The sequence below is a fragment of the Corvus kubaryi genome, unplaced genomic scaffold, assembly GCF_017639235.1.
Source record: "Corvus kubaryi isolate FWS band 111438036 unplaced genomic scaffold, C.kubaryi_AGA036_p1.0 128, whole genome shotgun sequence".
NCBI classification, from domain to species: Eukaryota; Metazoa; Chordata; class Aves; order Passeriformes; family Corvidae; genus Corvus; species Corvus kubaryi.
The window spans coordinates 1984329-1999543 of record NW_024580663.1 but is presented as its reverse complement, the minus strand read 5'-3'; positions in this window follow the sequence as shown (position 1 = coordinate 1999543).

Genomic DNA, 15215 nt, shown 5'->3' with positions numbered 1-15215 from the left:
CCCCCCCCCCCCCCCCCCCCCCCCCACCTTGAGCAGGACACCCCCAGCACAGGAAAGGTCACCCGTGGCTTGACCCAGCCTGGAAGGATGGACTTGCTCAGCTCAGCCCCACAGCTGTGCCACCTCACCAGGAAAAAATATCAATTCTGCTGCCCAGCCTGAAGCTGCAGTGAATGTCCCTCGTCCTTTGGTACCAATCGTGCCCTACCCGAGAGGGCCTGGCTCTGTCCCCACTGCACCTGCAGGATGCTGGTAGATCCCAACCCACCTCTCTCACAGCCCCAGGCTCCAGCCCTGCCAGCAGCATCTGCTGCTCCCTCTCCAGCCCCTCCATCTCCCCCTGGACTGGGAAGCACTCTGAGCACAGAGCTTGGGGTTCCCTGGTGCTGCACAGAGGACACAGACTGGGGCTCACATCCTCCTCCTGCTGCCCAGCGTGCAGCTTGTCCCATTTGTCCATCCTCCTGTCCAGAACCTCATCCGGGACCTTGTCCCAGTTCCTTTCACTGGGATCCTGCTCAGCCCCTCAGTCCCCAGCTGGGGTGAAACCTGGGCTTATCTTGCCCACCTTGTTGATGCCCACAAGGTTTCTCTTGGTCTGAATTTCGGGGTTCTTGAAGTCCACCTGGAATGAGGCTCTGCCACTCTCACTCCTTTTCCCCCTGGATTAGCCCCACCTGCAAGGCAAGGGTGCAATTCCCTCTTCATCCAACCCTGTGATGAGGTTTGGGAGCAGCCCCGGTGCTGACCCTGGCACCAGCATCGCCTGGGCACCGGGGAATGGGGAAAAACTCATGGAAGGGACAGCAGGGAGAAAGCTGGAGAGCTGCTGCTGCTCCCAGAGCCTTGCTGAGGCACAGGGCTGCCCGTGGCTGCCCCTGCTGCTCCTCCAGGCACGCAGGCTCTCTGTGGGGCCGTGATTCCCACCTTGGGATGCTCCAGGGGCAGAGTGCTGAGCGCCACGCTTGGTTAAAGAGCTGCCGCAGTGGGAAGGGAGGGGCAGATGCGGGGCTGGAAAGACCTTGGGGTGGCCTTGGGGCTGCGGAGCAGGGAACGGGTCTGGCCAGGCAGATTTATGGCCCAGAGCCGTCTGACCCCATTGCTGCAGTGTGCCATGGGGTGTGTGAGCGTGTCCCTGTGCGTGGGGGGACTGTCACCCCGACACAGCCTGGAGAGGCCTCGTGTGGACGTGTGGGGTGGGTAGGACCCGCGGCTGGGGGCTCTGGAGCTCCAAAGCGGGTCCATGGGGTGGAAGAAGGGAGGACACTGCAGTCCCGGGATGGAGGAGCCCCGCCAGGCTCTGTGGGAAGGAGCAGCTGCTTGCTCAGCGCCGCTGAGGGGGAGCCAGCCCTGCTCTGCACCTGAGACACGGCAGCGCTTCTCTCCCTGGCTGTTCCAGCTGGAAACTCGAGTGGAAAGTTCTTTCTTCCCTTCTGCAGCAGCCCCTGGGGTCAGTGTTCAAGCTGGAAAACAGCGCAGCCACCCAGGAGCTGGCTGGTCGCCACCATGTCCCCCTGCAAGCCACCAGCTGGGCTGAGCTGGGCTCCCGTGTCCCACTTGGAAGCGCTCAGGGCTCCAACCAACCCCTTTATCACCGCCTTCGGCTCTTCCGGAGCCCAGGTGTGGATCTGGGTGCTGCCGGGAGCTGTCTGAGGGAGGGGGAAGCCACACGTTAATGCTGCCTCTGGCACATCTCGTTGAACTTCTCTTCCATGACCTTGGAGCTGCTGGATGAGTCCAGAGGAGGCCAGGGGGATGCTCCAGGGCTGGAGCCCCTCTGCTCTGGAGCCAGGCTGGGAGAACTGGGGGTGCTCAGCTGGAGAGGAGAAGGCTCCAGGGAGAGCTCAGAGCCCCTTGCAGGGCCTAAAGGGGCTCCAGGAGAGCTGGAGAGGGACTGGGGACAAGGCATGGAGGGCCAGGACACAGGGAATGGCTTCCCAGTGCCAGAGGGCAGGGATGGATGGGAGATTGGGCAGGAATTGTTCCCCGGGAGGGTGGGCAGGCCCTGGCACAGGGTGCCCAGAGCAGCTGGGGCTGCCCCTGGATCCCTGGCAGTGCCCAAGGCCAGGCTGGACATTGGGGCTTGGAGCAGCCTGGGACAGTGGGAGGTGTCCCTGCCCGTGGTAACGAGTTGGAACTGGATGAGCTTTAAGGTCCTTTCCAGCCCAAACTGTGCTGGGATTACGATGATTCTTGGATCTCAGAGGCAATTTGGTGACGTGCCCTCGAGGTGTGACAGTCCCGTCCTTCCCATCCTCTGTGGCTGGAGCTCCATTCCCTGAGCTGACCGGGGCTGCTGTGAGCAGCAGAGTCCTGCTCTTGGCCACGCTGTCCCTGTGTGGGGATGACACAGGGGACTGTCACAGCATCCCTCCATGCCCTGAGTGGAGCCTCTCCGGAGCCTGGTGGGGTCAGGACATGCAGAGCCCTGCTTAGGGCACAGTGAGGAGCACCCAGCTCTGTCCTGTCTGTGTCTTACTGGTCCTTTCCTCCTCCTGCTCCTCTTCTCCAGGTCATGTTCTAAACCCTCCAAGTGTCTTTACAGACTCCAGAGCTGGGATGTGGGATTTCCATGTCGGGAGTGGTGTGTGTGGGTGTTCCCAGCTCCGTTAATGAGCTTGGATGCCTCAGCAGGGTGAGCTCCCAGCCTCTCCCGAGCTGGAGAGGAACATCTGATCCCCTCTGCAGCCACCGCTCCTGCTCCTCCAAGAATCGCCTCTGAAAGCCTTCGCGAACTGGAACGAAAATGTTCTTCCTCCAGAAAACGGTTCTGTTCCGGCTTGATGTGAACCACCCTCAGATCCCTGTTCCATCAGGGGTTATCCCCTGGGGAATGAGCAAGAGAGTCAGGAGGGAAAGCAAAAGATGGGTTGAGAGTTTCTTGTCCCAGAGAAACCCAGCTGGAGCAGCCGGGAAGGGTTAGAGCTGCATCAGGAGCTGGGGGCTGGGAGCAGGAAGGTGGTAAATACCTGAGAGACATCAGGGTCTTTGAGGGACACAGAGAGAGGCAGGAATTCCAGGGAAAAGCAAGATCCTGACCCAGGAGTGGTGCAAGGCATCAAACACCCTGGGGCTCCCACCTTATAAATTTGGGAGATCCCAAAGCCCCGGGTCTGCAGGTAGCCCCGGTGCTGAGTGTGGTGCCAGAACTTCAGGAACTGCCCTGGAATCCCAGGGCTGCAGGAACCCACAGGGGCTCTGGTGAGATCCCAAAGCCTTGGGGCTGCAGAGGCCCCTGGGGTCCTGGGGAGACTCCAGAGCCCCAGTGCCACCAGAGCCAAGGGGCTGCAGTGAGCCTGGGGACCCACATGGGACCCCAAAGCCCCAAAGTTACGAGGACAAGATCCTAGAGAGATTCCAGAGCCCTGGTGAGCCCCAAATCTGCAGGGACCCCTGAGTGCCTTGGAGACACTCCAGGGCCCCACGGCACCAGGGACCCCCAGATGTCTGGGGACACCCCAGAGCTCCGGGGCTGCAGGGACCCCTGAGTGCCTGGAGAGACCCCAGAGCCCCAGTGAGACCCCAAACCCCCAAAGTTCCAGCACCCACAAGTCCTGGGGAGACCCCAGAGAGCCCCCACAGCTTTGGGGGCTGCAGGGACCCCCCAGCTGTGGCCCCACCCAACCCAAGAAGTTCAACCCCCCCTACAAACCCGTCGGGCGGTGCCAACCCATTCCCTATTCCACACGGGTGACACTCCCAGGCCGGTGCCACCCTGGGACCCGCGCGTGCAGTCTGGTGCTCGCCCACTGGGTGTCACGCGTGCTCCACGCACGACAGCGACATGGCCAGCACCGGGGAGCGGCCGGGAAAAGGGACGAGCCGAGGGACAGAGAGGAGCGGGGCTGCCCTGCGGCCACCAGCCGTGTCCCCCTGCTCCACGCTGATGCCACCAGCTCGGCTGGGGGGGGACCCTCTCCGTGAATTTTACCGCTAAGCGGGGGACGGGATGAAAATTTCCCGGGAAATTTCCTCGTCCTCCTTGCTCGCTGCAAGCATCCCTGCTGCTCCTGGCAGGTCCTAGCAGGTCCTGGCAGGTCCGAACAGCCCAGCCCGTGAGCCTCAGGCACCCCGAGCCCTCCCAGTGAGAGGACAGAGCGGGGACAGCTCGGACATCCTGCACCCGGGACCTCCAGCTTTAACACGGCGTTTTGTTGCCACTCTGGGAGTTTCTGGTGTCAGGGAAAAGTGTCTCCGTGTGTGGGATTGCTCCACACAGCCCCTGCAGCTGGGACCCTGCACAGCCGGGGTGTCCAGCCCTTCTGGGCCCCTGCCCTGTCCCCCGGGGTCATCTCTGGCACCACGAAGGGGCTGGGCAGGGGCAGCATCAGCTCCCCAGGCAAAGGCCGGGAGGGGGCTCAGGGCATCCAGCTGACAAAGCCAGGTGGCAAAGCACGGAGGGGTGTGGGGGGAGGCTGCCAGGCACGGTCCCAGGAGCATGGAAGGGTGGGATGGGGTTCTCCTGCTCATCCATGCAACGAGGTTTGGCCTCAGCTCTGCCCCGGCTGCCAGGGGTCCCACTGTAGGTGGCTCAGAAGGTCCCAGGGGGGATGGGACTCCATCCATGGGAGGGTTGGGATGAGATGGGCTTTAAGGTCCCCTCCAACCCAAGCCATGCTGTGACTCACCCTCTGAGTCCCCATGTACCCTCTGCTGCTCCTTCCTGTCCTCCTCCAGCTGCCACCTCCCTGCTGTCCCTGTACTGGGACCCTGTGCCCCCCCTTTTCTCTCTCTCCCACCCCCCTGCTCCTTGTTTTAGCCGAATCCTCCTCCTCAGGGCTGCTCAGGGGACAGTCAGGCTCACGTCCCCCCCTTTTTTGCCCTGCCCATCCTGGGCTCCTGCACCACCCCAGGCTCTCCAGATTCCCTCCCTGCTCCCCCACGTTATTCCCGTGCTGGCAGGCAGGGATTTGGCACCCCCAGCCCCAGGGCTGCCAGGCCAAGGCTTATTTGCACAGAGCCCCAGCCGGGCATCAGGATGATTTAAAAAGACTGTGAAAAATGTAGTTATTTTTTCCCCTTTCAGCTGCAAGTCAATACTGGGGGAAGGATGTTTAATTATCTTTGTCACCCTCCTAAATCTCTTTATGAGAAGGTTTGGCTGCAAATCTCCACATCATTTCAAAGTTATTGGCTGGCGCGGCGCACAGCGACGCAGTAAATTAGCCGGGCGCAGCGGGCGTGGGTGCTCCCGCCACTGCCAGGCCTGCACGTGCCTGGTCCCCTCCTCCCGGGGCTGTGACGGGGTGGGTGGCAGCGGGGAAGCCCCTGCTAGCTCAGGAGTTAGGGCTGGTGCCTCCTCCGGGTGTGGGCACCAGCTGGTTGTGGTGCCCTGGTACACTCCCCTATCGCTGGGGATGTGGCATCTGCTGTGGGGTGCAGGATCCAGGGCACATGGGACAGCCAGGACCACCCCGAGGTGGCATCCTGCACCCTGAGCTCTGCTCCCTTCCAGACGCTCTTCCCAGCCCTGGGAGTGCTCTCCACTGGTACCCGGTGCAGGATCCCCCTGGGCTGAGGGATGGCACAGGATGAGGCTGAGGCATTAAAGGTGCCGGGTCCACCCCGCTGCTCTGAGCCCCCCGAACTCCCCATCCCTCCACCTCCCACCGCCGTGAAGGCAGATGGGAGCGTGGCGGGGCTGCGACCCAGCGCTGGGCCCTGCTGCCGTTCCCAGGGTGGCGAGCAGGCACGGAAAATGGGTTGGAGCTCCTCACCCACCAGCATCCCTGGAGGCAGCACCCAGCACCCGCCGTGCTCTCACCCCCCTGTTCTCATGCAAAACCAGCCGAGCTGGGGTTGGGCTGGAGGCCCGAGATACGCCAGAACAAAATCCCACCTTCCCGATAATGCCTTTTATTGGACTAGGTGACACGCAGGCTTTAGGGGGATAGCGGGAGAATCCTCTCGGCTCATCCGCAGAAAGGATTTCCGCAGCCCTCCCGGCGGCTTGTCAGTCCCTGAAGAGTTATTACCTCCCGACGCAGGGCTGTGGCTGCCGGGGCTCAGCGCCGGCCCTGCCCCTCTCTGCTGCTTACAAAGATTACGCCGCCTCGGAATAAGCTCCGTGGAGCGCGGCTGCCGTCGCATCAGACAGGAGCTAATCAGAAAATTAGCAGGAAAAGAAACTTTGTGGCAGGAACTTATCTCCGGCGCGGGCGCGTTGTCGCTCCGGCTGCGGCTGCTCCCGCTGCTCCCACACCCGGCCCTCAGGGCAAAACTTCCTTGGATTGCCGAGCTGAAAGCTGGGACAACCTCATCCCATCCCACCCCTGCCATGGCAGGGACACCTCCCATTATCCCAGGCTGCTCCAAGCCCCAGTGTCCAGCCTGGCCTTGGGCACTGCCAGGGATCCAGGGGCAGCCACAGCTGCTCTGGGCACCCTGTGCCAGGGCCTGCCCACCCTCCCAGGGAACAATTCCTTCCCAATCTCCCATCCAGCCCTGCCCTCTGGCACTGGGAAGCCATTCCCTGTGTCCTGTCCCTCCATTCCCTTTTCCACAGTCTCTCTCCATGTTTCCTGCAGCTCATTCAGGCCCTGCAAGGCCCCAGTGAGGTCACCCCAAAGCTTCTCCTCTCCAGGCTCAACAATGCCAGCTCTCGCAGCCTTTCCTCCCAGCAGAGCTGCTCCATCCCTCGGATCATGCTGGAGCCTCCTCTGGCCTGGCTGCAGCAGCTCCAGGCCCTTCCTGTGCTGGGCCCCAGGGCTGGGGCAGCTCTGCAGCTGGGCTCTCACCTGAGGGGGCACAGGGGCAGAATCCCCCCTCCCCTGCTGCCCACGCTGGGGCTCAGCCCAGGGCAGGGGGGTTCTGGGCTGGGGCAGGTCCAGCTCTCACCCCCAGCACCCCCAGATCCTTCCCCCAGGGCTGCTCCAGCTGCTCATCCCCAGCCTGGACTGACCCCAGCGTTGCCCCAGCCCAGGGGCAGCACCAGCACTTGGTGGTGTTAAACCTCCTGGGCCACTCCTCGGGCTTGGCCAGGTCGCCGTGGCCACTTAAGGGCACCTCAGAACCCCTCCCACCCCCGGCCGAGTGATGCGTCCCGTGCGATGCCACCGATGCCGCGCCCACTCAGGACAGAGGTGGTGTCACTCCCGCGCTGGTGTCACATCGGTCCCCACGGTGGCACCCCGGGGAGCAGTCCCGGACACTCAGTGCCACCCCGTCCTGTTCCAGGGGGCAGTGCCAGGAGCCGTGATGGGGGCAGGGATCCCTCAGGGTGATTAAAATGCGCTGTTCGTGGTGCTCAAGCCCCGGCGTCAGGGAGAGTTTCAGGGCACTGAGCTAGAAAATGGCATTTACAGCCCCCTCCTCCTGCCACCGCCAGCCCCGAGCTTTGCAGACTTCATCGGTGCCACGTGCGTGTCCAGCGAGGGGACACGCAGAGGGGGGAGGGACCCCTCCCCACTGCCCCCAACCCTACAGACCCTCTGTGGGGTCTCCCCCACAGCCAGAGGGTGAGGGCAGGGACCCTTCCCACCACAGCCAGCCCCACAGCCCCTCCCTGGCACCCCAAACACAGCAAAAAGGGGAGGGCAGGAACCCCTCCCCACTGCCCCCAGCCCCTCTGCGGGACCCCAAATGCACTCACACCCCAGCTCGGGGGCTCTTGGAGCGGTGCCTGAGCCCCGCGTGGCTCAGCGCTGTGGCACAGAGGTGTTGGTGGCACCGAGGGCAGGGGCGCCGGGACTGCGCTGACACCCCCGTGTCCCCTGCCCGGTGCTGGGCAATGCCAGCGGCCCCAGTTTGGGAATGGTGGGTCCAGCCGTAGCAACAGTTACTACGATTTCCTTTTCCCATTCCCTTTTCCCTACTCCATCGTCTTCCCATGGCGGCTCTGGCGCTGCCGGGGATGTGTTTACAGGCAATTAAAGCTCATTAATTGCACGCAGAAGCAACAGAAGCCCCGCGGCAATGTGGGAGGGGTGAGTCCCGCAGGGGACAGAGCCAGCCCCGGCCATCCCTGGCAAATCCAGGGAAGGGAAGGGAAAGGAAGGGAAGGGAAGGGAAGGGAAGGGAAGGGAAGGGAAGGGAAGGGAAGGGAAGGGAAGGTTCCATTCCTTCCCGCTGTCCCGCCTGCTCCAGGGCTGAGGGATGCCCACGGGATGCCCTGGCAGGGAATAGGAGCAGGTGAGGGATGGAACAGCGCCTGGGATACACGTGGCTGCTGGGCACAGGCTATTGCATCCAGTCCTGGGTGCCAGGGTGTGGGCAGGGATCCCACAGCATTCCCGAAGGGATGAGCTGTCCCCTGGCTGGGTGGGGTCGCTGCCAGGGGAGATTCATGCCAAGGGTGGAGGAGCTGCAAGCCCAGGATTTATCCTGCCGGGAGGGACGTGGGACTGCGCGTGAAGCCCAACCCTGTGCCCCACGCGCTGCCGCAGGACCAGCGCGAGAAATGCAGGGAAAATCCTGATGTAGCTTCCACCTCCTCTTCTTCCTCTTCCTCCTCCTCCAGCGCTGGGCCGGGCAGGACAAGCCACAGCTCTGCCAGGCTGAGGCCAAGGGCACGGCTCAAAATAAAGACTAATCGCACTCCCGCGCCCTGCTGCCCACAGAGAGCCTGGCGTGCGTGGGGCTGGGCCCCGGGGTGCCGGCAGAGGTGCTCGGGGGCACGGTGCTGTCAGCAGGAGATGGAGAGTGGCTCGGCAGGGCCTGACCCTGCACCCCATCTCCCTCCCTCCCTCCCTCTTTCCTGCAGGGCCCTGATGGAGGCTTGTGGGGGGAGCAGGAGGTGCAGGAGGGGTGTGGAGTTGCCCACTGCTGGATCTGGGCTCAGGAATGTCCTGCCAGCCACGTGAGGGAGCAGAGAGCACCACGCTGCCCTTTGGACGCCCCCAGATTCCCCCCAAAAGACCCGCAGAGGGTCCTCACCCCTCTCTGAGGCAGCACAAGCCTTTCCCCCTCCGAACACCCGCTCCCAAGGCTGGGAGGCGGCCGTGCCCTCATTCCCGGGAAGGGCTGCAGCAGGGTGGGAAGGGATGCAGAGCTCCCCCAGCGAGGCTGCGGGCACACACCCAACCCCAGGCCACCCCGCCACGCTGTGCCCCAGCACTGGGGGGCACAGGGCTGGGGAGGGGGGGCTGCCAGGACCCAGCTTGGGGTGACAGCATCAATACTCACGTGAGCCAGAGAATCCCAGCACCCCGGGGAGCGGGAAGGGCTCCGTCCACCTCTCCCCCTGGCTCGGTGGCGGCAGCACCAGCGCCTCTGGAAGCTGCTTGGGCCCCTTTAACCCTTTCCCCGGCAGGGTTGGTTGCCAGCGGGCCGGGTCCCCCGCGCCCCCCGCCCTCGGCGGCGGCTCCGGCGGGAGGCAATCGGCAGGCGCGCGCTGCGGAGCGGCGCTTTTCTTCTCTAATCTTCTTATTTCATTTTAGCATTTACAATACAGCCAGCCGGTAATCCTGACATCAAACACGCCACGCGCACTTCCAAGCCGCGCCGACGTCAGGCTGCGCGAGCGCTGGCAGGAGCTGCCAGCTCCGACGGCTGCAGATAACGCGCGCGAGAAAGACAAGGAAAGCGGCTCTGCCAGCGGGATGAGCAGGCAGCTCGTCCCCCTGAGCCCTTGGGCCACCCACAGGGTGCCCCTGGGGTGCAGGAACCCCGGCTGGGGTGAGGTGGGTGCTGGCTGTGCAGAGCGGGTTTGCTCTCTGGTGAGGGGTTGGAGTCGAAGTCACTCGAGGTGGCAGAGCTGGGTGACCCTGCTGGTGCCCAGTTGTCCCCTGGAGCTGCACGGAGCTCTGGCATCCTGAGGAGCAGAGCTGGACACCCTTGAGTTGTCCCAGTGCCACCCCGTCCTGTGCCACGGGGAAGGGTGCAGGGGCAGGGGCCGTCCCAATGCTGGAGGCTCTTCCCAATCTCCACCTCGCTGGAGCATCCTTTGGTTTCCAGGCATGGCAGCTGGGCCTTGGCTGGGGTACCTGTGGGATCCATCCGGAACTCTGGAATGTGCCCCCTCCCCAGCAGGAGGGCAGTGCTTGGGGTGGGGGGACAGGAGATGACACCCTACACCCACAGGCAGCACCCTCGTGGGGTGCACTGGGCTGGTGGCAGAGACCCAAGGGCTGGACAGCCCACGGTGCCCATGAGTCCCTTTCCCCAATCCCCGGTCACCAGCTCTTCCTTGATGGACACCAACTGCTGGCACAGGAATTCCCGAGGGTGCTGAGGCCTTGGCACAGGGTGCCCAGAGAAGCTGTGGCTGCCCCTGGATCCCTGGAAGTGTCCAAGGCCAGGTTGGACAGGACTTGGAGCAACCTGGGCTGGTGGAATGTGTCCCCGCCATGGCAGGGGGTGGAAGGAGATGAGCTTTGAGGTCCCTTCCAACCCAAACTGAACCATTCTGGGATTCTGTGAAACTTCCCTGCTCCCACTGCGGTGACACAGATCCACCAGCATTTGCAGAGTGCCTGGAGTGGCTTTTCTTTTCCATCCTGATGTCCTGAACTGATTTCCAGCTGCTGGGAGATTCCTGGAGTTTCCTTGGAGCTGAAATGTTCCACAGGGCTGGGTCACGGCAGGGGAATGAAGGGTGGGAGAGGAATAAACGCCAGAGAAATCATTAATCCCCTCTCAGGCCCTGCTGAGGATGGGAGCCCTGCCCGGACCCCTCTCATGCTGGTTCCTGAGTGCACCCCGAAACTCAGCGAGGTTTTGCCTTGTGCCAGGGTGGTGTCCTGTGCCCACACAGCTTCACCACCCTCTTCCTGAGCCCACGGAGGAGGAAGGAGCCCAGCAAACCCAGGCGCTGCCCGGCGCTGGCAGCACCAGGAGATGTGAGGAATGAGCAGGAGGAGCAGGGCTCCTGTCCCCATGCAAACCCCAAACCTCCCCCTTCCTCTGTGCCAGGCGGGCACCGATTCCGCTGTGGGGTCACTCACCACGGAGCAGTCTCAGGTCTAATCCACGTCTCAATATTTGGGATTTAATCACACTGAAGTAAGTGGCTTTTTTGTTGGGTTTTTTTTTTTTCTCCTTTCTTCCCTCTTTTAAGGCAGCGAAGAGCTGCGACTCCGTAGGAATTAATTTGCCTAATTAGTGTCTTTGGGAAGCTCTCCCTCCTGCGCATGCCCCGATGGGGGGGATTCCGGGGCTTGGGGACGCGCTGTGGAGGCTGTGCCTGGTGGGAGCTGCCCAGGATCCTGCCCGTGCCCCTTCCTGCCGCTCCCGACAGCGCTGCCCCGCATCCCGCAGGACCCAGCCGGCACCAGGGGATGCCCAGCGCCGTGGTGGCACCCACGGGGATCGGCCGGGGTGGGCACGGGGCTGGGGCCGGCCCGGGGGTGTGGGAGCGGGCGGCTGCCAGGGAAGATGAATGGTTTTAATCACACCGCTTACAGGGCACCATCTGAAGTTTTGTGTAAGTTATGATAGCGACAGTTTGCACGAAAATTGTATTTCCAGGCTTCATTGACTGGCTTAATGAGAATCTTTACGTGTCAGATATTAAATTAAGAAATTAAAGAGCTGTTTCGGTGTGTATAGACTCCTTCCCTCGCACTGAGCTGCTTCTTCCAGATCAATCAGGAACGCGCCTCTAGAAAAGATGGGAGAAGCCTTTGATTTTCTGTCACTGGGGAAGTGAATCTAATACGCGTTGGCACCTAATTCATGTTTTATTAAAAGGCATGAGGTGGATGCTGCCGGCCCCCGCCTCTGCCCGCTGCCCTCTCTCCGCCTGCACCGCTCCGGGAGGAGGGAGCAGCCCCGGCGCTGCCACCCTCGGCGCTGCCTGGCTGTCACACGTGTCCCTAAATGCCAGCATCCCGGGGCTGGGGGCACCAGCAGGTGCCAGGGATTAAGGTCAGCTTGGAAAAAGCCACGTTGGGATCACCAGGTTGGGAAATGTTGCTGCTCTCCTGCGTGGCATCCCGGCTCTCCTCCCTGTGCTGGCCGAGTTTGACCTGGATTCCTGGATCCTTTCGGTCTTCCCTCAGATTTTGCTGGGAATGGGTACTCGGCCAACGAGTCCCCAGCTGGGGGAGAGTGGGGAAGACGTCACAGCCGTGGGGAGGGACTCGGGTGGCAGGAGGACATGGAGCAGGGCTGGGCATGGTGAGCTGGGTGGGGCAGGGAATCACTGAATGCCACAGAGCCTGGAGATAAACACCTGGCACAGGGATGTGGAGAGGAACTCTGAGCTCAGGGACCCCAGGAAGCGATGTCCCAAGGCAGGGACACCCAGGGACAGCAGGGATCAATGCCCCGGGTGAGACCAGCCAGGGACAGCAGGGATAGATGCCCCTGGATGAGGGCATCCATGGACACCAAGGATAAATGGCTCCGGATGGCCTCACCCAGGGACACCCGGGATAAATCCCCCCGTTCAGAGGCACGCAGGGACACTGGAGATAACCCCTGGGGCTGGGACATGCTGGGACAGTGCAGATAAGCTGGGGACACCTGTCAGCTCAGTGAGAATCCAGAGGGAATGTGGTTGTGTTTCCTGACCCACCTGGACCCTGTTGTGGAGGAGCTAGGGGACACTTTGGTCACAGAAGGGGGACAGGGGCATCGAGCTCCCTGAGGATGCTTGGATGAGCCCGAATTCCTGGTGGTCAGCACGCCTGGGTGGAGTCCTGGCACTCCCCCAGTCCCCTCACCACATCTCCACCTTCCACAGTTGAAAGTGAGGAGAGGAAGGTGGTGCTGTTACAAACTGTCTGTCAGAGCAGGACAAACCCCTCTCTGGGCCCCTGAGCACCACCATCCATCTTCAGCTCCGTGTGCCGGCCCCGGCTTCTCCTTGTGCGGGCAAACTTGGAGTAAACAGCTTAATTTGGCACTAATATGAGCGGTGACATCGCGAGCCGTGTCAGCCATCGATCCGCAGCCACACGGCCCCATCAGTCACTCGGGCTTTTCCAGGTTTTGATATTACAGTCGGAAGGGATCAACCTCCCTGCAGTCCTGGGCTGGGCTCGCTGTGTGTCCCTCAGCCCCACGGCCAGGGACCCTGTGGCCCCGCAGGAGTCTGGTCCCAGTGTCACCAGCCCTATCCCCACTGCTGGGACTCCATGTCCCCACACCAGGCTGCTCCCATTGTCATCATCCCTCTCCCCACTGCTGGGGACCGAATGTTCCCACAGGAGGCTGCTCCCAGCGCCGTCAGCCCTCTCCCCACTCCCAGGGACTCCGTGTCCCTGCAGGAGGCTTGTCCTGGTGCCACTCACAGCCTTGCTCCCACATCCCACGGGACACGTGTGGGTGCGAGAGGGGATGTGGGAGAAGCTGCAGCCACGGTGCCCCCTCCAGCAAGGATTCAGTGCCAGGATGCCTGCGGGGACGATGCCCCCAGGCTCCTGGCCCAGCAGGACCGCGGTGCCGCCATCCCCAGACCATGGCCAGGCTGGCCGAGGTGCCGTCACCGCCGCGCCAGCCCACCCCGGCAGCCGGGCACCCCGCTGGCCCTGCCTAAATGTCTCATTAAAGGGATTTGCAGGGCTGCTGAGCCGGGCTGTAATCTGGCGCTTACCGTTCATTTGTTCCAGCGTCTCAGGCAGTCGGCAAAGGTCGCTGGATCTTTAATTACGGGGAGACAAGCGGCGGGCGCAGCGGGGAGGAGGAACAGCTGCGGGCGGCGGGCAGGCGGCCCGAGAGCGGCGAGCGCGCCTAACGAGGGAGATGCTTTCTGCCCTCGGGACCCGGCAGGCGACACGAGCCGCGTTGTCACAGCGGCCTTGTCACAGCCAGCCAGCCCATGGCCCGGCTGCGCAGTGACCGCAGCCTCACCTGGCATCGCTCCCTTCCTCCTCGTCCTCCTCCTCTTTGGCGGTGTCACCCGCCCCGCAGCGCCAGCTCGGCTCGCCTCCTTCCCGCTCCTCCCGTGCCGTGCCACACGATGGCTGCCCAGCCCTGGATGCGTGGAGGTGGCCGTGCCTGTGCCAGGTTCACCAGGGTGGCCGGAGGTCAGCTGGGACAAGCCAGAATTCCCAGCTGGCAAAACCCCTGGGATGTGTTGACACCTCGCAGGCCCAGGCGAGAGCCCGCGGGTGCTCCCTGCCCCCAGGCCCCGCTGCGGGGGTGTTGGGGGTGGGCTGTGTGTGCCTGTACGTGTGACTCCCAGGGCTGAGCGTTCCCGGGGCTGTGAGGGGTGTTGGAGCTCCTGGGGGTGTTTCCCGAATGCCCCCATCCCAAAGGATGTGTGTGGATGTGTGCACGGACACGGCTTGCATGGAGCTCTGAGCTACCTGGGATAGTGGAAGGTGTCCTGCCCTGAACGAGACGGGCTGTGAGCTCCTTTCCAACCCAGGCCATTCTGCGGTTCCATGATTTTGTGACCCAGGCTGAATTCCCGGTGTACACGCGCACACCTCGCTCCGTGTGCGACCATTGAGTGCTTGTGTGACACGGAGCCGTGGGGTGTTTGTGCTGCGGAGGGGCCCGAGGGTGCCGTGTGGCTGACGGGGCTCCCAGGAGCGAGTGGCAGCAGGACGGGCTGTAGGAAAAGTCTCACCACGGCCCCTCCCGTGCGTGCGGAGCCGCGGTCATTAACGGGCTGTCACCTGCCGTGCTGACGGGTGCCATCAGTGCCTGACACCGGCACGAGGCGCTCCGGGCTGCGCTGGTCTTGGGGTGACAGGCAGGGACCGTGGATTGTGCTGTCACCTCCGTCCCCCGCCCGTTCCTCTGCCTGGCCCCGTCCCCCCAACCTGGGTGACGCCGTGCGGCCCCCCCGCTGTCCCTCCCGCTGTCCCCACGGGCTGCCAAACGTGCTGGGGGGTGCAGAGGCTCAGCCCTCCGCTGCCAGGGGTCCCTGCAGCGCTCGGAGTGCCCCCGGGGCTGGCTGCAGCCGGAGTGACAGCCTGTCGCGCTAATGAGCCCCGCTGCCAGGCCGGATGGCTGACACCCGCGGCCACCTCCTCGGGCCGTCCCTGGGGGCTCGCCACCGTCAGGCTCGGCCGGGGGAGCTCCGGGGCGGGTGGGGGTGACACTGGTGCCGTTCTTTCTCCTGAACGTCACCGGGGAGCTGCCTGGGTTTGCCTGACCCCGGCAGTCTGGGGGCTCAGGAGATGCAGGGGGCTGCCCGTGGGTGTGCAGGGACTCGGGAGTGTCCCCTTGCTTGTCCCCAGCCATCCTGGGCAGGGTGGAAGGGGCTGGAGACAGGCTGAGCCCGGCCAGGGCTGCGGCTCACGGTGGGTACCGGGCACCCTGCAGGGATTCTGGGGCACAGCATCATCCTCCTGCCTCAGCCCCAGCATTCCTGGAGCATC